Consider the following 20551-nt stretch of genomic DNA (forward strand, 5'->3'; position numbering starts at 1 on the left):
GGGAATTGCTGGGTTAAACCAAGATAAACAGGTATTTTTTTTACTGTCTGTGTCCTCAACAGTCAGAATAGGACCTAGTACAGAGTGGGCACTAGATAAGTCCTTATGGAACCGGGGAACGTAGCACTCCATGGAGCCATTTGTTCACGTGCTCTGGGACACACAGGAAGGGACCGAGTGTGCAGTATTGCCATGAGGCTTCCCTCAGGATCAGCATTCAATGAAATGTACTTTGTGAAATCTTGCCCTAATCCCTAAATCTAGAAGCACCAATCATGACTAAGAAGCCAAATTTCCAGAAATCAGAAAGAATGAAGAGTCAAAGGAAAGAAGGGCAAGTTACATAACCCCCAGAATTACCCTCAAGTTCTCGGCCCCTGCCATTCACCCAAGACAGTTTCCCAACAAACCACTCTGCCCTCAGGAGGAGAATTGGACGATGAGGGCAAAGATGTATCTGCTGTCATGTTGTATTAATTTCCCCAGGTTCGCCCAACAAGGGTTGCCAGGTCCTGCCTTCAACTCAGAAATTGAGTTGATCCTAGATACCAGTAATCGGTGAGGAGTTTTTTTAAGAGTTCTAAGAAGCTCCGTGATGCAGTGCTGTGGAACCAGCAATCCACGGGAAATTGTAATCCCTGCCTCCCCTAGTCCCACCCCATCTGAACCAGCATTTTCAGCCTCACCCCAGACCTGAGCAAATATCATCAGGGTAGGCCAGTGGTTCTCAAACTCTAGCATACACCAGGATCACCTGTAGGGCTTGTTAAACCACGGATTGCTGGGACCCAGCTCCAGAGTTTCTGATTCAGTAGAATTCACATTTCCGAGAGATTCTCAGGTGATGCCAATGATGCTGGTCCCCAGTTACTTCCTCATCGCTACATGTGCTTTCAATTGGTTTTATAGCCACAAGCCTAGTGTAGACCCACGGGTCCAGCTGTGCCCATGCAGCAGTATTTGGATTTAATGGCTTGTACTTAATAGGCACTCAGTAAATAATGTGACTGGATTAATGAATAATTATCTACTCCTTAAGACTGGGGTTCTACTTTGGGGAAGTGAACTCCACTTTCCCTGATGGAACTGGAATCCACTCCTCTACCTCAACTTGATCAAGTGGACTCACAACCCCCTGCCTGTCTCCAGACCTTACAGGGAACATGAGCCCAAAAGCCAGACCTTTTGACTAGTGACCGGAGATATGAGTCGTCCAAGTGGGAGAGGCCCTCTTTAGATCCTAGGATGTAGACTTCTGGCCTCCTGGTAAAAGCCAATTCCATCATCATTCCATCAGTCTGGTTTCTCCCAGCCATTCCTGGTTGATTCCTCTCCTGGCCAGACCACTCGTGAGCTCCCAGCAGGACCCTGGCTGAAGCTTCACTGCCATGTTGGGATCACGGGGCAGGTATCTGAACCAGGTTCCAACAACGGTTTTGAAATAGACCTGGACTATCTTGGGAGCTTTCTCAATCAACCAGACTAAAGAATGGTTTACTTCATCATTTTCTCTTGTACTATCTTATTCATACTTTAAGTGCACAGACCCCAATAGCTAATTTCATTCTTCCCTCCCTGTGACCCATATTTGTGAACTATGTGGAAAAGAAAATTGTACTATGGCCTTGGGAGAGCAATATATCCAGGCTTTGATGGATGACGGGAAAAGTAAATTCCAAGGATGCAGGTTTTTCCAAGAAATTCAGAAGGAAAAGTTAAAATCTGTTGTTTATCAATATCCCAACATTTTAATATTCTGCACAATCCCGCACTACTAAGGAAGTCCAGGTAACCACGTATGTCTAGACACCTGATGGAAGAATGACCCATCTGTGCTAAGCCCCAGCCCTCCCACTCCTTTTGTGTTGCAGCTTCTACCACTGTTTCCCTTGGAAACCGAAGGAGCAGCTGCCTGCAAAAACCTCTTCTCTCCCTCCTCACTCATCAGTCCCAGGCATTAGCAGCCTGTTTTCTGGTTCAGTGAAAACATCTGATGTTGGATGGCATGCATAAGGGGGACAACACAAAAAAACATTACCACAGTGGTTCAGATACATTGTGCATTCTGTCTAGTATTCTTTCTAGGATGGTTTCATTTTTCCTCCTCATTGTATATAACACAATATCAATTTCTTCTCTGTGTTGCAATGATTTGTATACACAAATCTTCTCTACTAGATCTTAGGCTATTTAAAGTCTAGGAAGGAGGTGGTCTTGTGTCTGGCATTCCCTACAGAGCCCTAGCAAAGCCCTTTGCTTAATAAAAGTGAGCTCGATTATGTAATTATTGATTAATATGATTTTAACCCACTGATGAAAGTTTTAGCATTCATTGATGATCCTTACCTGAATTGGTTATTACTCTAACGGTTGCTAAATATTCATTTTTCTCACTCATTCTACTTTCATCAGTTGGAATCCGACCCTAAGAAAGAAACTTTCCTTCTCCTCCATTGATTTGTTCACATATTTATTTATAAATGAGTATGGACTCATGAATTATTATTTTATGCAATGGGTTACAATCTGTTACCATCATTTTTTAATGATCATATTGTCCCAGATTTGGCCAGGGGGAGCCCCTTCAAGCTTGCTTCTGTGTCACATTGACATGTCTCCATCTTGCTTTAAACATTACTCTCTGTCACAAGATGTTTCCATAACTTATTAATTCCACTTATTAATTACAAAAGAATTACTAATTCCACTTATTAATTACAAAAAGAAAAATAGTAATTTTACAGTGGATAAACCTGGTAGACAAAACCTTAACCAAGTGATCAAAGTTACTATCACCAGTAATGGCGCCTGATGTTATCATACGGTGAGAAGGACACGTCACCCTGATGGTATTTCTGCCAAAAAGTGAATAACCTCAATCTAATCATGAGGATTAGATCAGAAAAGTCCAAGCTCGGGGACATTCTACATTCTACAAAATAACTGGCTTATACTCTTCAAAAATGTCAAGGTGATAAAAGGCTAAGAAATGGTCTTGACCAAAGGAGACTAGAGACATGGTAGTAAATACAATGCATGATCCTGGGTAGGATATTGAACCAGAAGGGGAAAAAAATGCTGTTAAAAATTATTGGGACAATTAGTGAAAAAAACTTTTTTTGAGTATTGGCATCTGAGCTAACAACTGTTGCCAATCTTTTTTTTTCTGCTTTTTCTCCCCAAATCCCCCCAGTACACAGTTGCATATTTTAGTTGTGGGTCCTTCTAGTTGTGGCATGTGGGATGCCACCTCAGCATGGCTTGATGAGCAGAGCCATGTCAGCACCCAGGAGCCGGACCAGTGAATCCCTGGGCTGCCAAAGCGGAGCGCGTTAACGTGACCACTCGAACTCAGCGTGGCCCCTAGCGAAATTTTAACAAAGTATTATATCGATGTTTATTTTCTGATTTTGATAATTGTGCTATGGTTATATAAAAGGATATCTTCATTTTTAGGAATTTAGACGCTGAAGTACTGAGGGGGAAAGAGCATCACGTCTATGCCTTACTCTGGAAAGGTTCAGAAGAATGATAACGCAAAAGTGGAAATTTGGTTGAGGAACAAACCAGGGGAGAGTATGCGGGCATTCCTTGTGCTGCTCTTGCAGCTTTTCCAACTAAGAGTTGAAATTTTCAAAAGTAAGAGTTACAAAAACAGATTTGGATAAAAAAATTACTTCTACCATTTGTTTATTTTTATTCATTTATGCTCCACTACATTCTAAAAGGATTAAAGACAATTCATAAGCCTATCTGCTCCATAGGATCTTTACAGTTAATTAGTGAGTTCTCCCCGATGCACACACTGAACCAAGGATCCGAGTGCACGTAGTTTGTTTGGGACGTGATCCTGAAGAGCATCTTGCCTTGCAAGAAATGTTACGAGAAGTTCTTCAGAGAGGAGAATGATCAGGATGCTGGTCAGCAACTTGGATCTACATGAAGAAAGGAAGAGCATTAGAGATGGAATAAGTGAAGACAAAATAAGGACTTTTATTTTCCTTGTTCTTAGTTGATCTAACGAACAACAAGTTGTTCAAAATAATACTAGCAACAATGTATTTGATGATTATACCTTATGTATAAGTGAAATGAGTGACAGCGGAGACACAGAGGACAGGAGAGAGGAGTTAGGGATATTTTGTAATAAGGTACTTGCACTACTGGTGCAGTAGTACAGTGTTGTTTGGAAGCACACTTGGATTAGTTGTAAATGTATGTTGCAAACTCTAGGGTAACTACTAAAAAAGGTCAAAAAAAAAAGTATAACCCACATGCTAACGAGAGAAAGGAGAAAGAATGGAATCATATAAAATGCTCAATTAAAACCACAAATGAGGGGCTGGCCCCGTGGCTGAGTGGTTAAGTTTGTGTGCTCCGCTGCAGGCGGCCCAGTGTTTCGTTGGTTCGAATTCTGGGCGCAGACATGGCACTGCTCATCAAACCACACTGAGGCGGCGTCCCACATGCCACAACTAGAGGGACCCACAACGAAGAATATACAACTGTGTACTGGGGGGGCTTTGGGGAGAAAAAGGAAAAAAATAAAATCTTTAAAAAAAATCATTTAAAATAAATAAATAAATAAATAAATAAAAAATAAAACCACAAATGACAGAAAAGGAGTTGAAGACAAAATTAGGAACAAAGAACAATGACAAGAAATAGAAAATGGTAACAAATATGGTAGATATTAATCCAACTATATTAATAACCACTTTAAACAATGGTCTAAATACACCAATTAAAAGACAGAAACACAAAACAAAACTCAACTATATGTTGTCTTTAAGAAACTCACTTCAAACGTGAAGCAGATTAAAAGTAAAGGGTTGGAGAAAGATATACCATGCTAACACTAATCAAAAGAAAGCTGGAGTAGCTGTAGTAATTTCAGGCAGAGCAGACTTCAGAGCAAAGAAAATTATCAGGGATAAAGAGAGTGCTATGGACTCAACTGTGTTCTCCCCAGAATTCATATGTTGAGTCCGAAGGGCCCCAATATGACCATATTTGGAGACAGGGCCTATAAGGAGGTAATTCAGGTTAACTGAGGCCAGAACAGTGGGGTCCTCATATGACAGGATTCCTGTCCTTCTGAGAAGAGAGCTTGCTTTCTCTCTTTCTCCAAGTGTGCTCAAAGAAGAGGGCATGTGAGCACACAGTGAGGTGGCAGCCACTTACAAGCTAGGGAGAGAGGCCTCACCAGAAAGTGACCATGCTGGCACCCTGATCTCAGATTTCCAGCCTTCAGAACTGTGAGGAAATAAATGTCTCTTATTTAAACCACCTAGTCTATGGTATTTTGTTATGGCAGCCCATGCTAAGATGGAGGAGCATTGCATAATGATAAGCAGGACAATTCTCCAAGAAGAATAACAACCCTTAATGTGGATGCACCTAACAACAGAGTGTCAAAATACGTGAGTCAAAAACTAACAGAACTGCAAGGAGAAATAGATAAATTCACTGCTACAGTTGGAGACTTCAACACCCCTCTATCAGAGATGAACGTATCCAGCAGGCAGAAAATCAGTCAGGACATAGCACAATTCAACATCATCAATCAACTGGATGTAACTGAGATCTATAGACTACTTCACCCAACAATAGCAGAATACACATTTGTCTCAAATTCACATGGAGCATACTCGAAGATAGACCACATTCTCACCTCAATAAATTTAAAAGAACAGAAATCAGGGGCCAGCCTCATGGCCAAGTGGTAAAGTTTGCACACTCTGCTTCAGCGTCCCAGGGTTTCACTGGTTTGGATCCTGGGTGCGGACCAGCACTGCTCATCAAGCCATGCTGAGGCAGCATCCCACATAGCAGAGCTGGAAGGACCTACAACTAGAATATACAACTTTGCACTGGGGGGCTTTGGGGAGAAGAAGAAGAGAAAAAGGAGAAAAAGATTGGCAACAGATGTTAGCTCAGGTGCCAGTCTTAAAAAAAAAAAAAAGACTAGAAGTCGTATAATACATGCTCTCAAACCACAATGAAATTAAACTAGAAATCAGAAACAGAAAGATAGCTGGAAGATCTCCAAATACATGGAGATTAAACAACGTATGTATAAATAACACATGGGCCAAAGAAGAAATTTCAAGAGAAATTTTTAAATATTTGGAACTAAATGAAAATGAAAACACAACTTATCAAAATTTGTGGGGTGCAGTGAAACCAGTGCTTTGAGGGAAATATATAACATTTAATGCACATAGTAGATAAAGAAGAAAGGTCTAAAATCAATCATCTAAGCTTTTTGTTTTCTTTGAGGAAGATTAGCCCTGAGCTAACTACTGCCAATCCTCCTCTTTTTGCTGAGGAAGACTGGCCCTGAGCTACCATCCATGCCCATGTTTCTCTACTTTATTTGTGGGACTCCTACCACAGCATGGCTTTTGCCAAGCGGTGCCATGTCCTCACCAGGGATCCAAACTGGTGGACCCCAGGTGGCCGAGAAGCAGAATGTGCGAACTTAAACACTGTGCCACTGGGCCGGCCCCTCAATCATCTAAGCTTATACCTTTGGAAACTAGAAATGGAGCAGCAAATTAAACCCAAAATAAGCAGAAGAAAAGAAGTAATAAAAATCAGAGCAGAAACCAATGAAATTGAAAACAAGAAATCAACGGAGAAAATCAATGAAACCAAAAGCTGGTTCTTTGAAAAGATCAATAAAATCGGTAAGCCTCTAGCCAGGCTAACTAAGAAAAAAAGAGAGATAACACAAATTACTGATATCAGAAATGCAAGAGAGGATATCATCACAGCTCCCATGGGCACTAAAAGGATAATAAAGGAATACTGTGAACAACTCTATGCCCACACATTGGATAACCTGGATGAAATGGACCAATTCCTTAAAAGACACAATTTGCCAAAACTCACACAAGTAGAAATAGACAATCTGAATAGGCCTATATCTATTAAAGAAATTGAATCAATAATTAATAACCTTCCAAAACAGAAAGCACCAGGCCCAAATGGGTTCACTGATAAATTATTCCAAACATTTAAGGAAGGAATTGTACCAATTCTCCACAATCTCTTTCAGAAGACAGAAACAGAAGGCATACTTCCTAAATCACTCCATGAGGCAAAATTAGCCTAATACCAAAACCAGACAATGACTTTAAAAGAAAATCATAGACCAATATCTCTCATGAACATAGATGCAAAAATCTTCAACAAAATATTAGCAAATCTAATCCAACAATGCATAAAAAGAATCACATATCACAATCAAGTGGGATTTATCCGAGGTATACATTGCTGGTTCAACATTCAGAAATCAATTAATGTAATCCATCACATCAACAGGCTAAAGAATAATTAGGGGTTGGCCCCATGGCCGAATAGTTAAAGTTTCATGCACTCTGTTTCGGCAGCCTGGGTTCACAGGTTCAGATCCCAGGTGTGGATGTACTCCACTCATCAGCCATGCTGTGGAGCCATCCCACATAGAAAGTAGAGGAAGATTGGCATAGATGTTAGCTCAGGGCTAATCTTCCTCAAGTGAAAAAAAAAAAGGAAGATTAGCAATGGATGTTAGCTCAGGGTGAATCTTCCTCACCAAAAAACAAATAAATAATAAAGAAGAAAAATTAGATGATCATATCTATAGGTGCAGAAAAAGCATTTGACAAAATCCAACACCCTTTCAAGATAAAGACTTGAGGGGAATAGAGGGGAAACAGGAACAGAGGGGAACTTCCTCAACTTGATAAGAAATATTTACAAAAAACCTACAGTTAACGTCATACAACCATCAGTGATGGTGAGAGACTAGAAGCTTTCCTGCTAAGATCAGAAACAAGGCAAAGGTGTCTCCTCTTACCACTCTTTTTCCTTTTCAACACTGTGCTGGAAGTCCCGGCTAATGCACTAAGACAAGAAAAGGAGATAAAAGGCACACTGATTGCGAAGGAAGAAGGAAAATTGTTTTTGTTCACAGATGACATGATTGTCTATGTAGAAAATCCAAACGAAGCAACAAAAACCCTCCTGGAACTAAGAAGCCGTTACAGCAAGACTCCAGGATATAAAGTTAATCTATAAAAATCAATCACTCTCCTATATATCAGCAATGAACAGGTGGAATTTGAAATTAAAAATACAACACCATTTACATTCACACCCCCAAAAAATGAAATACTAAGGTGTAAATCTAAGAAAATATGTACAAAATCTATGTGAAGAGAACTACAAAATTCTGATGAAGGAAATCAAAGAACTAAAATAAATGGAGAGATATTCCATGTACATGATTAGGGAAACTCAATATTATCAAGATGTCAGTTCTTCCCAACTTGACCTACAGATTTAATGCAATCCCAATCAAAATACCAGCAAGTTATTTTTTGGATGTTGACAAACTGACTCTAAAGTTTATATGGAGAGGCAAAAGACACAGAATAGCCGAGTCAATACTGAAAAAGAAGGACAAATTTGGAGGACTGACACTACCCGATTTCAAGACTTACTATAATGCTACAGTAATCGACAGTGTAGTATTGGTGAAAGAATAGGCAAATAGATCAATGGAACAGAATAGAGAGCCCAGAAATAGACTCCCATTAATATAGTCAACTGATCCTTGTTGCAGGAGCAATGGCAATACAAAGCAGGAAAGATAGTCTTTCCAATAAACGGTGCTGAAAGAACTAGACATCCACATGCAAAAAAAGAAAAAGTGAATCTAGACACAGGCTATATGCCTTTCACAAAAATCAACTCAGAACAGATTAGAGACCTAAATGTAAAATGCAAAACTATAAACTCTGAGAAGATAACGTAGGAGAACTTCTAAATGGCCTGATGACTTTTTTTGGATAAAACACCAAAGGCACAACCTGTGAAAGAAATAATTGATAAGCTGGATTTCACTAAAATTAAAAACTTCTGCTCTACTAAAGACACTGTGAAGAGAATGAAAATACAAGCCACAGACTGGGGAAAAACATTTGCAGAAGACACATCTAATAAAGGACTACTATCCAAAATATGCAAATAATTCTTATAACTCAACAATAAGAATACAAACCACACAATTTTAAAAATGGGCCAAACAACAGGTCCGTGAAAAGATGCTCAACATCACTAATCGTGGGGGAAATGCACATTAAACCACAGTAAGCTATCACCTCACACTTGTCAGAATGATTATCATCAAAAAGACAAGAGATAACAAGTGCTGGCGAAGACGTGGTGTAAAGGGAACTCTTGCGCACTGTTGGTGGGAATGTAAATTGTGCAGCCACTATGGAAAACAGTATGGAAGCTCCTCAGAAAGTTAAAAGTAGTACTACCACGTGACCCAACAATTCCACTTCTGTGTATATATTTGAAAGAAGTGAAATCACTATCTCAAAGAGACATCTGCACTCCATGTCCATTGCAGCATTATTCGCAATAGTCAAGACATGGAAACAACCTAAGTGTCCATTGGTGGATGAATGGATAAAGAAAATATGTTATGTATGTATGTTATGCAATGGAATATTATTTGGCCATAAAAAAGAAGGGAATTCTGCCATTTGAAACAACACGGAGGAGCCTTGAGGGCATTATGCTAAGTGAAATAAGTCAGACAGAGAAAGACAAATACTGTATGGTCTCACTTATACGTGGAATCTAAAAAACCAAACTCAAAGAAACAGAGAGTAAATTGGTGGTTGTCAGAGGCAGGGAGTGAGGGTAATGGGTGAAAGTGGTCAAAGGGCACAAACTTCTAGTTATAAGATGAATAAATTCTGGGGATCTAATGTACAGCCCGGTGACTATAGTTAATACTGCATTATACACTTGAAAGTTGCTAAGAAAGTAGATCTCAAAGGTTCTCACCACGGGGGGAAAATGGTAACCATGTGAGGTAAGAGATGTGTTAGCTAATCTTATTGTGGTAATTACTTCACAGTACATTCATATATCAAATCATCACATTGTACATCTTAAACTTACACAATGTTACATGTCAGTTATACCTCAATAAAGCTGGGAAAAAATTTAAATTTTAAAAAACGTTTTAAAAATGGGCCAAAGACTTTACCAAACACCTCACCAAAAAAGATACACAGGTGGCAAATAAGCATAAGATGCTCCACATCATGTCATTAGGGAATTGTAAGTTAAAACAACAGTGAGACACCAGTATACACTTATTAGAATGGTCAAAATCCAAAACACTGACAATATCAAATGCTGACAAGGATGTGGAGTAATAGGAACCCTCATTCTTTGCTGGTAGGAATGCAAAATGGTGCAGCCACTTTGGAAGGTAGTTTGGGGGTTTATTATAAAACTAAACATACTCTAACCATATGATCCAGCAAGAGTGCTCCTTGGTATTTAGCCAAAGGAGTTGACAACTTGCGTCCGCACAAAAAATTGCACACACGTGTTTATAGCAACTTTATTCATAATTGCCAAAACTTGGAAGCAGCCAAGGTGTCCTTCAGTAGGTGAATGGATAAATTAACTGTGGTACATCCAGACAATGGCATGTTATTCAGTGCTAAAAAGAAATGAGCCATCAAGCCATGAAATGACAGGGAAGAACCTTAAATGCATATTGCTAAGTGAAGGAAACCAATCTGAAAAGGCTACATACTGTATGGTTCCAACTATAGGACATTCTGGAAAAGGCAAGACTAGGAGACAGGAAAAAGATCAGTCTTTACCAGGGGGTAGGGGAGAGGGAGGGAGGGATGAATAGATGAAGCATAGACAATTTTTAGGGCAGTGAAACTAGTCTGTGTGATGCTTTCATGGTGGATACATGTCATCACACATTTGTCCAAATCCATAGATTGTACAACAGTAAGAGTGAACCCTACAGTAAACGATGGACTCTGGGTGATAAGAGTATGTCAAAGCAGGTTCACTGATTATAACAAATGTACCACTCTGGTGGAGGATGTTGATAGTCGGGGAGGCTATGCATGTGTGAGGGAGGGGGTTTATGGGAAATCACATACCTTCTACTCAATTTCGCTGTGAACCTAAAACTGCTCTAAAAAATAAAGTCTATTTAAAAGGAAACAGAAATTACTGATTTTAGCTGAATGGAAATTATTACAAAACATTTCTGCCCTCTGAAAGCTAATAAGAATCCACACAGCTCTAGAAAGTATATCCTACGTAATGGGTCCTTGAAGTGGAATCCATGACCAAACTCTATAAAAATGTGTGTGGGTGTGTGTGTGTGTGTGTGTTCTTACATACATGCACCTTTCCCCTTGGGAAAAATTCCAAAACTTTTATCAACTTTCTTAACGCTTGATCACCACTCCCTTCCCAAAATCTTAAGGATCCCAGCCTATGACAGTCAGCTCTGAGTATCTGCTTCCAACATCTTCATTTTTGCCCCAGTGGCTGATACACAGTCAGCAAACGGTACAGTCACAAGGTCCTTCGCCAGCCCCACATAAGACACCAGTCTGCAGGCTGCCTGCCATTCTCAGATTTTGGCTGATTGTCCCTAACAGAGCATCAGCTCACATCCCTTCACAAGAGAGACTGCAGATGTTCTCAATCTGGAAACGCCCCCAGCACAGGAAACACATGGTGACACTCAAGAGTAGCATCTTCAGACTCAGACGTGACCAGTTGCAGGACATCTTTCCCTCAGGAGAAAAGAGGAGGTGGAGGAAAATGTATGGCATAAGCTCATAATTATCAATATTGTTACAGCTGTGCCTGCCCCTCCTGGAATTGCTTGACTTTTTAGAGTCTAACCTAAAACGATTTTTTTTAAAAACCTGCATACCTCAATATATTGTGTGGTATTTTCTTCCTGCTACGAAGTAAATATGATTTAAAGAAAATGCAGAGGGAAAATCTCTGTTCTCTCCTACTTTGTCCCTTGCAGAGGCATCCACCTCTCCCCAGCACGTGTCACCAGTCCTCCTAACCCCACAGTTCCAGGTCACCATGTGTTTTTCTAATCATATGGAGTTGAAATCTCAATCTTCTTACCTTTGACTTCTCCATTCTCTTCACACTCCTCACGTAGCCAGTCCCCAAACCCTCTCGGTCTCCCATAGCAACAATTCTCACACCTAGTTATTCCTCTCTCCCGACCCTGGCGCGGTCCAGAGCACGCCACGCAACAATGCTGATGACATTTGCTCCCTCCATCAGTTTATCCTACCACTTGTCTTGACAATAACAACATTTCTCTTTTATTCGAAAATACAATATTAAGTGATTGCTGTGTACCTCAGTAGGGCCTAAGAACTTGAACACAACTCTGGGAAGTAAGCATCATCTTCCTTCTTACAGAGTAGGACACTGAAGCTCCCGACACGAAAGGTGTGAGTTGTTAGGACCGCCAGAGATAAGGTGACAAGATGATTAGAAAAAGAGGTGTGCAGAAGTCTACCAAATCCCCCTTCGTGAGTTTCCTTACGTCCTGGCTATGTGCTAACACAAGCAAGGGATCTGAATGGACTCAGATGACAACGCTCCTATACTGACACATTTAGACAGACACGCTGAAGGTAGAACACAGCCAAGAAGTCCACTTGAGTTTGACTCGAGAGAGGCCTCCCAAACTTTGGCAAGCCCTCTATCTGTTTTGACCAGTGGTCGATAAGTCAGGGGTTGGGGCTATTTCCTTATATCTTCAAACTTGACAAAAATGGTGCATTCTTCTCAACAAACCCACATTGGCTAATTAAAATGCCTATGCCATTGGCTGGGGCTATCCCAACTCCATGAAGTAACGGGGTTTGCTCCTGCTAATCAGAGCCTCCAGTTGGCAGTGACATAGACTTTTGATTAATAAAAGATTAGAGAACAAATTCAGCATGTTTAGTAAGTACAGTTTTACAGGGAAAAACTTTTTTCTGAAAACATTCATAGAGTCCTTGATGGAAGTCCAAGAAGAAATCACTGGCCTTGATCACCTGCAGCCATTTTATTTGCTGATTCTTCTCGACATTGGCTTTGACACGGCCAGGCGTTGACCTGACCTGACCTGACCCCCTGCAGCCTGCCCTCTGGTTGCTGGTGTTACCAGCTAGCACTGCTGGCACAGCCAGACCTCCAGCCCTGTGGTGTTGGCACTCGTAGCTGTAGCAGCTCAGCCATCTGACCCTAACATCAGCCCTCAGGACAATAACCAAAATGTGGCCCAAGGGGACGGTGAAAACAGGAGTTCAGGACATCTATTTCTGCCTGTTTCATTAAGTGAAAGCTAAACCAGCAGACTGCTTAGCACTTACAAGTTGTCCAGTCCCAAGAAATAAGGTGAGCTAGTGCGCATCACGATGTGGAAAGACAAATAGCATGCCAGACTCACGAGAAACATAACATACTTCACAACAGACACCCGGGATAAGAGGAGCCAGTCACTGCCAGACGTAGTTGAAAATTGTCTTAGTAAATATTCAATACAAAAATTATCTTTTGAAAGACCACAAGGCACTGGACACATCAAGATGATTGAGACACAAGCCTTGCTCTCCAGGCATCTACAATCTAGATAAAGAACAACTGAGTAGGTACACAAACGGTTATCTAGTGAAACTGAGTACTTGCTAAGAAGTGACTATGACAGTGTCATTGGGGTTCAAAGAAGAGAGAGGTTTCATCAGGTTTCATGGAGGAATTAGTGTTTGGGAAATTCAACCAGCAGAGCTGGGAGAGCACAGTGAGCGAAGGAAAGAGCGAAGGCGGGAACCCCAGGAAGGAAGAGAGGTGAAACAGCGCGCCACTCACTTCCCTGGGATACACGATGAGCAAGCAGTGAAAAGGGAGGGTGGAGAGGAACGTGGGGCCCACCTTAGAGAAGCGAGAATTGTGGTATTAAAGGGTATGCACACCCAGGGCCACACTACAAGGGTTCAAATCTCCACTCTGACTCTCGCAAGATTGCGACCTTAAGTATAACTTCTCTGTACCTCATTTTCTCCAGCTGTAAAATGGGGACAATAATCGTACCTGCCTCACAGAGTTGTGGGAATGAAATGGACGAACATGTGCCAAGTGCTTAGAACAATGGGGGGCACAGAGCAAATGCAGCATGAGTGGCACCTGCCAACGTTATTACCATGGGGGGTCTGAGAGGCCAGAGGGAAGTGTCTGCACTCCCGTTTGGACAGAGAGCCAGGGACGCTTTTCTGAGCTGGGAAGTGATAAGGCTAGAACTGGATTTTAAGAGCATAAGTCTGGTAAGCTGGAGGCCACGGAATGCAAGGGGGGTGGGGGTGCTAGTGAGTGAACACAGTGCAGGTAATGGGCTCGGGGCCCCGCTCTCTCCCCGAAGACAATGCGGGCCGTTCTGAGGGGGCCCTGAGTGTGTGAGTGGCTGCATTCCTTCAGATTCCTCCTCCTGATTCAACCACCTGATAAAAATGTAGAGAAAATTGAAAAGGATTTAACACCTGTGGCAAGAAGCTTCTACCAGCCTGAACCAAAGGATAGAAAGCAACTCTTGATACATCAAAAGGAAAACCAGCCTCTAAAAGCTTCCAGTTTCCCTTCTGTAGCCTCAGCCAAGGCTGAAAGGAAATTAACCGTCTTGTTTAAAAGGACACACAGTTCTTCACAAGAACAGACACTGTCCTCCGCGGAAGGTGGCAAAGATTGCTGAAATTCCCCTTCCACGGGCTTCCCCACAAACCTGGGTTCTCATCGTGTGTTACTTCCATGAGATAAAACAATGGTGACCTCTATTAAAATGTAAAATATCACCTTTCCCACCCAAATCTAATATCACAACGAAAGTAATTACTCAGTTAACAATAAGCCAGTCACTAACGAGGCCCCACAGGACGGGTGGGTTTGACTGAGAGCCTGGAGGAGGACACGATTTAGAACTCGGGATGGGAGAGTGGCCGTGAGTGTGGGGCCAAGCAAAAGCACAGGGCAGGAGGGTCGGGGGGAGGCCACATTAAGGAAGGAAGCGGATGTAGAAAGAGCAAAGGGGCTTAGAGAATACAGGGATTTGGGGATTTGCCAATCTCAAAATCTTGTTGAAAACCAGCCCTGACACGTTTAATGAACCTATGTCTGCCACCCAAACTGGACAAACTCGATCCTTGCTGCTACCTGACTCAGCACTCTCTCCTTTTGGCTGCATGAACACTCCTGCCAGGGACCTCTACTCACTCATTTTCCTTAGGAAAAAGGAAAAAAAAAGAGAGAGAAGGGAGGGGAGACTGACCAGCCATTTACAGTTTTAATCCTCAGTGGTTTCAAATGATCCTAAAGGAGTAGATGTCTCCCTTCCCATTGGCCTGAGACGCCACTAAAATGTCAAAATTCCAGGCCCTCCTGTGCTTCCTGAGAAGACTGTGACAGCCTACATGGCTAGAAAGGGTCGAAAACGAGGTATATAACAAAGAAATGACCCTAAGCTGAGTTACAGAAAGGTTCATTGTTAAATACTCTGGGAATTAAACTAAAAGAGCTTCTCTCTCGTCCTTGAATGGGGACGGTGGTGCCACAGACCTCCATGGGGACTGCAGCAAACTTCTTTACTGCCAGCCCATAGGTGACCATGCCCCCTTTTCCCTGGGGAGTGTTTAATTAGGGAAGAAATAGCCAGCTCAGCCAGAAAGGGAGCCATCTGGTGACAGACTGGCCAACTCATTGGACATGACAGAGCACATCCTCAGCTGCCCAGGGAACCCTGGGGTCCCCAGAGGCCAGCATCCCCTGAGAGACTGCTCTTTAATTGGCTCCCCACATAGCTGCCGAGAGCTCGCCCTGCACTCAGGGCAGTGACGACTCCTCCGTGGGCACCTCGACACACCGGCTGACTAATGAGTCATGGTCCCCCACACGCACTCGCTGATGCTGCCGCGGCTGAGGAGTCCCACGTGTGCTGGCAACCAGGAGGGGAGGGACAGACTGGGCTCTGCAGGTACTCAGCCCTTCCTGCAGAGCTAAAAGAGGATGATGACCCAGTAACTCTGAGGACTGACATCTTCTTTGGAGGATGGTTACTAAGCAGGCAGTAACCCCAAGTGAAAAATGAGTGCCCCTCCTTTCCTGTGGATCAATAACACCCTCCCAACCCACGGGGCAGAGCCTTGGCCTCTCATTCACATGGAAACTGGTCTTCGGAAGCTTTTGCTCTAGATTCACTTTCATGCACTCTGAAAAATTATATACATGCACCTGTATTGCTGATCAAATCTCACTGAATTCATCGCGATCCACTTCATTAGAGAAAGACTCATGCAGGCAGCACTCTGTGCAAAACAAACTTCAGAGCTAAGCCACAGGAGCAAGTTGCTTTTCCTTGGGCTTTTCTCCGTGGGTTACCATGGCACTCCCTCTGAACATATTTCATATTTTAAATATACAAAAATACCACAGAAACTGTTTGGACAATGTCTGGAGGGAACCACCCACAAATAATGCACACGCATCTCACATTATTTTACAGCTGGTTAAATTGGCTTCAAGCAGAACTCGTTTATTGAGTGTCTTACTAAGCCACACAATCATTACTCCTGTGGCTTTCATCTGGAGGAGCTGGAGCAGAGTGAAGTGTCTCGGGTCACAGCAGAGTTAGTGTGAGCAGAGAAAGAACCAGGCTCTGGTGGAGGGAGAGACAGTGGTGCCCCTTTCCCAGACTCACCTCCCCATGGATGGAGCCAAGGATTTAGGGACTGAAAACCTCACCTGCTGCAAATTCTACCAATGGGTTTACTGAGAGGAGAGACCCACGGGACTGTAGTGGCTAGTTTCCTTGCAGTGATTCTCTCACAGGTGTGCCTCCACAGGTACAGGTGGCCAATAGCTACCTTGACTTGTAGATTCCCACACGCATCAGTGTGTTGCTCCAGGAGGCGGTGTGCATCTGACCTACACTGGATTTTCAGAGCAGAAGGACAGAAGAGGAAGGAACACAGTTACACAAACCCAGTCAACATCCCCTGCTTTTGCCTTGCCCTGAAAAGTCAAGCAACTCTAAAGCATGATCAAGGAAATTCAACTCCAAGAATCTCACCAAGTAAAGAGGGACCTCAGGGCACATCCCAGCAAACATCCCTAAGTGCTTCATGGAATGTCCTACACCTGATTAGCTTTTCCCACAGCAGTTATGTGGCAGGGGCTGCTGACCTGGGAAGACCTTGCGTATTCTAGAGACAAGTTGATGTCTACTCTTTTTGGACAGTTCTCCAGGAATATCTGCCCTTTTCTTATCACATACCTCCCGCCGGCAGCCAGCTTTGGACTACCTGAAATAAGAATGTTCAGAGCAAGAAGAAAGACAGAAACCCCGTGAAAACAGTACAGTCTTACCTAACCATTCCTTACATCCAAAATGGTGGGCCTCTACCTGGTCAGGTACATCCCGCATCATGACTTTAGTCATAACCTGTACTATGATTGAGTTAATATTTTTCTTTAAGTGGACTCACGTAATTCTTTTAACAAAGAATAGCAAAACTTATAGAGTTAAAAACATCCTAGCACCAAATGAGTCTCCCTTTTCCTTGACCTACTCACAAGGGCTGCAAAAGAACTGAAAAAGAAATAACTTTCTCACGATATGATTTAACAATATTTAAAGCCTGTCCCTTGACCTCCAAAATCACCTAGTAGTGTGACCCCATACTTGGGGGTGAGGGGCTCTAGGGAAAGCTCAAGCACCTTCCCCACACCTCTACATACACACACACACACACACACACACACACACACGTCACCAAAGTGGAGCTCTGATCCATCCTCAAGTGCCCCAAAGCGGGCCACAGCAGTCAGTGGAGGTTGGAACTTTGGATGGTTAAACCAAAGGGTTCAGTCTAGATGGGAAATGGACCCTTTTCCACATCTCTTCCAGGTCACTTCTGCTCCCTCCCTTCTGTCCCACCCTACTGGGTGGTCAGACAGGCCAGAGGCTGTCTCCCACTTCTCAGGGCTCCCAATCCTCCACACTCACTCTTCGCCCTCATGAACAAAGAAAACTGGAGGAAACTAGAGGAGGCATGGAGAGGACAGCCTGTTCTAGAACTCATAAAAAAGGAATCTGTTCTCCTTAGGAGTCTTTTTGGATCTTCTCTTACCCAGAGCCTTAGAACCTTGCGCTGGGGGAAAAGGACCAAGGAGGCCTCACCCTGCCTTCCCCACATCTAAGCCTTGAGCTATAGGGCAAAGGAGTCCTCCCGGCTCAGAACTGTTCTGCTCAGTCAGCAGGATCCAGATGTCACTGTTTTCCTCTGACACAGTCAACCCTAAACCTTGATAACAAGTGACAACACTGAGGGGCCCTAACTCCTGTTTTAATCACCCTGCCCACCTGATTACATTTCATAAAGCTAGGAGGTAAGCAAAATTTGGGTAATGTCAACCAGAATAATTGGTTCCTGAATAATTGTATTAATTGTAGGACCCAAACATGAATGAACAAAAGAAAAATGAAAAGTGTGTTCATTTCATTATAAAGCAGATAATAAACTTGACGTAGCACTTATTTTCTATTTTTACATTAAAATTCTCTTTTGAAGCCCCATAACGACTTTGTATCGTATTAATAATTATTACCATCTGTTGGCACTTACTATGTGCCAGACATTGTGCTAAGACTTTACTAGCATCCCTCAGAGGTAAATAGACTCACCTCCATTTTACAGACTAGGCATCTGAGGCTGAGGAGGTTAAATGCATGCCCAAGACAACACAGCTTATAACATGCAAAGCCAGGATCCCAAAGTCAATGCTTTAAACACTTCAATAATATCACTCTAAATCCTAAACTATCCCCACTCCCATAAAGATAAGTCGTGGGAAGCAGAAAATGGGTGAACTTAAATATTACTGTCTGTATAGAACAGAGAACACATTTTCCTAAAAGGAAGGCCTTATTCTGAGCTTTTGCCAACCCAGTAGAGGATTGGAGAGAAGACTTTTAGTAGAATTCTAATATTTTGCCACTAAATCTTTTACTTTTAGTTAAAGAGCTTCCATTAATGAAGGAAAGTGGTTTAGAAAAGGGCATAGGTCCTTGAATATCATCTTTTGTTTTTCACAAAGTGAAATAATCTGGGTGGTATGCATCATAACAATCCAACTGGAAAGTTTCCAGTTGGTGTTTGACTTTGGACCAAGTCAGCCTTAACAGTCCCCTCAGCTTGATTAAAGTCCAGACAGGCTTCTTCCTGACTATAAGCCCCTGATCTCCCTTCTCTTAGAGCATTTCCTTTAGAAAACTTGGCATTGTAAATTCTTTGTTTGTGCCTTTCAGATGTAAATCTTCTCCCAGCCTCTTGCCACTTTTACAACCCAGGAAAGTCTTTCTCAAAGACCTGGGAGCCATCCCTTTGAAATGTAATCGTCAAGAAAGATCATGCCCCTACCTCCCAGTCCTTTTGGGAGGGTGGGAGCCTAACTTTCTTAAGCACCAATTAGCAAACACCATGGCCTAACTGCATTGGCTAACCTGCCCCCTAACATCCTCAGTACTCCATCACTGGCTCATCCCAGCACTTGAAAACTCTACCCCTTTTGTTTCAGTAGAGTTGAGCTCAATCTCTCTCCTCTATTGCAATAGTCTTAAGTAAAGTCCTCCTTGCCTGTTTAACTCAATCTGGTACAATTGTTCTTTGACACTTTTGATTCACTATAACCTATGCTAACCAATTCTTTCTCCATTGGCAATGACTCTGTGCCGACAGTGACCCAGGGACTGCAAATTCTCACAAGATGAGGAGGTAGAAATGAGTGCTTGAGGGTTACAGGTACTGAACATTGCTGACTTGTGTCTTCTACTCCCCTGTGACCAGCTCTCGGAGAGACTACAGTGAAACCGTCCCAATATAGGCAAAAAGCACCACATTCAGCCTTGCTCTATACCCATCCCATCCCTACCCCCATCACCAGAACTACTTTCTACTTATTGGAGGTTTGCTTAGGTTCATATGCAAATACCCCCTACATTGAACTCAAATAGAACATACCTGGAAATGTTCGGGATCCCCCCACTGTCTTTAAGACCATGGAAAACATGCAGATCACAATCAGCTCGCTGAAATGATGACCTTATATTTCACAAAATTTCCATCCAGCTTGCACTGCCTTCTGTACAGAGCCCCAGTAGATGTTTCCTCAGCCCCCAAGTCCCACCTCTGCCCTTCAAGCTTCACTGGTTCTCATCTGAGCAGTTGTGATGTTGACGCCCTGAATTGAGTCTATTTAGACTTGACATAGAAAGTTAAAAGAAAAGAGTTTCAAAGAGTTTTTTCAAAGGCAGCAGGCAGAGGCATTACAATACAACTTAACGTGTAGGAAAACACACTAACTAGCTCCTTGGAAAACCAGATCTTTAACTCCGTGCCAACGGGGTCATTCGCCTTGGCTGGTTGACCCCATTCTGTAAGCTGTTTTCACAGTGTCTCCAAATAGACAATATCTAGGCATTTTGGTCCCAATAACTCTAGCAACCACTGGCCCTAGTCAGGAGAAAATTCATGAATTCAGAACCTGTAAGCCTATGAAGCAAGTTGTAAGTCTAAGGTAAGAAAACATGAAGCTACCAGTACTCAATGTGTATCTACTATGTACCAAGTGCTTTGCATTCTCATTT

The 20551-nt window shown here is 42.5% G+C and overlaps 1 long non-coding RNA gene across 2 annotated transcripts; it reads right to left on the reverse strand.

The window, feature by feature from the left end:
* Window positions 1–2455: 2455 nt before the first annotated feature.
* Window positions 2456–20138, reverse strand: LOC139041709 (uncharacterized). 2 transcript variants are annotated; one of them, XR_011497428.1, is made up of 3 exons: window positions 19926–20135; window positions 16770–16835; window positions 2456–3935 (listed from the first exon to the last, which is right to left on the reverse strand). It is a non-coding gene; the product is annotated as an uncharacterized lncRNA (long non-coding RNA). The 2 variants fall into 2 exon arrangements; XR_011497427.1 differs by having other exon boundaries at window positions 2467–3935; window positions 16648–16835; window positions 19926–20138.
* Between the last annotated feature and the right edge of the window lie 413 nt (window positions 20139–20551).

The sequence above is a fragment of the Equus asinus genome, chromosome 23, assembly GCF_041296235.1.
Source record: "Equus asinus isolate D_3611 breed Donkey chromosome 23, EquAss-T2T_v2, whole genome shotgun sequence".
NCBI lineage: Eukaryota > Metazoa > Chordata > Mammalia > Perissodactyla > Equidae > Equus > Equus asinus.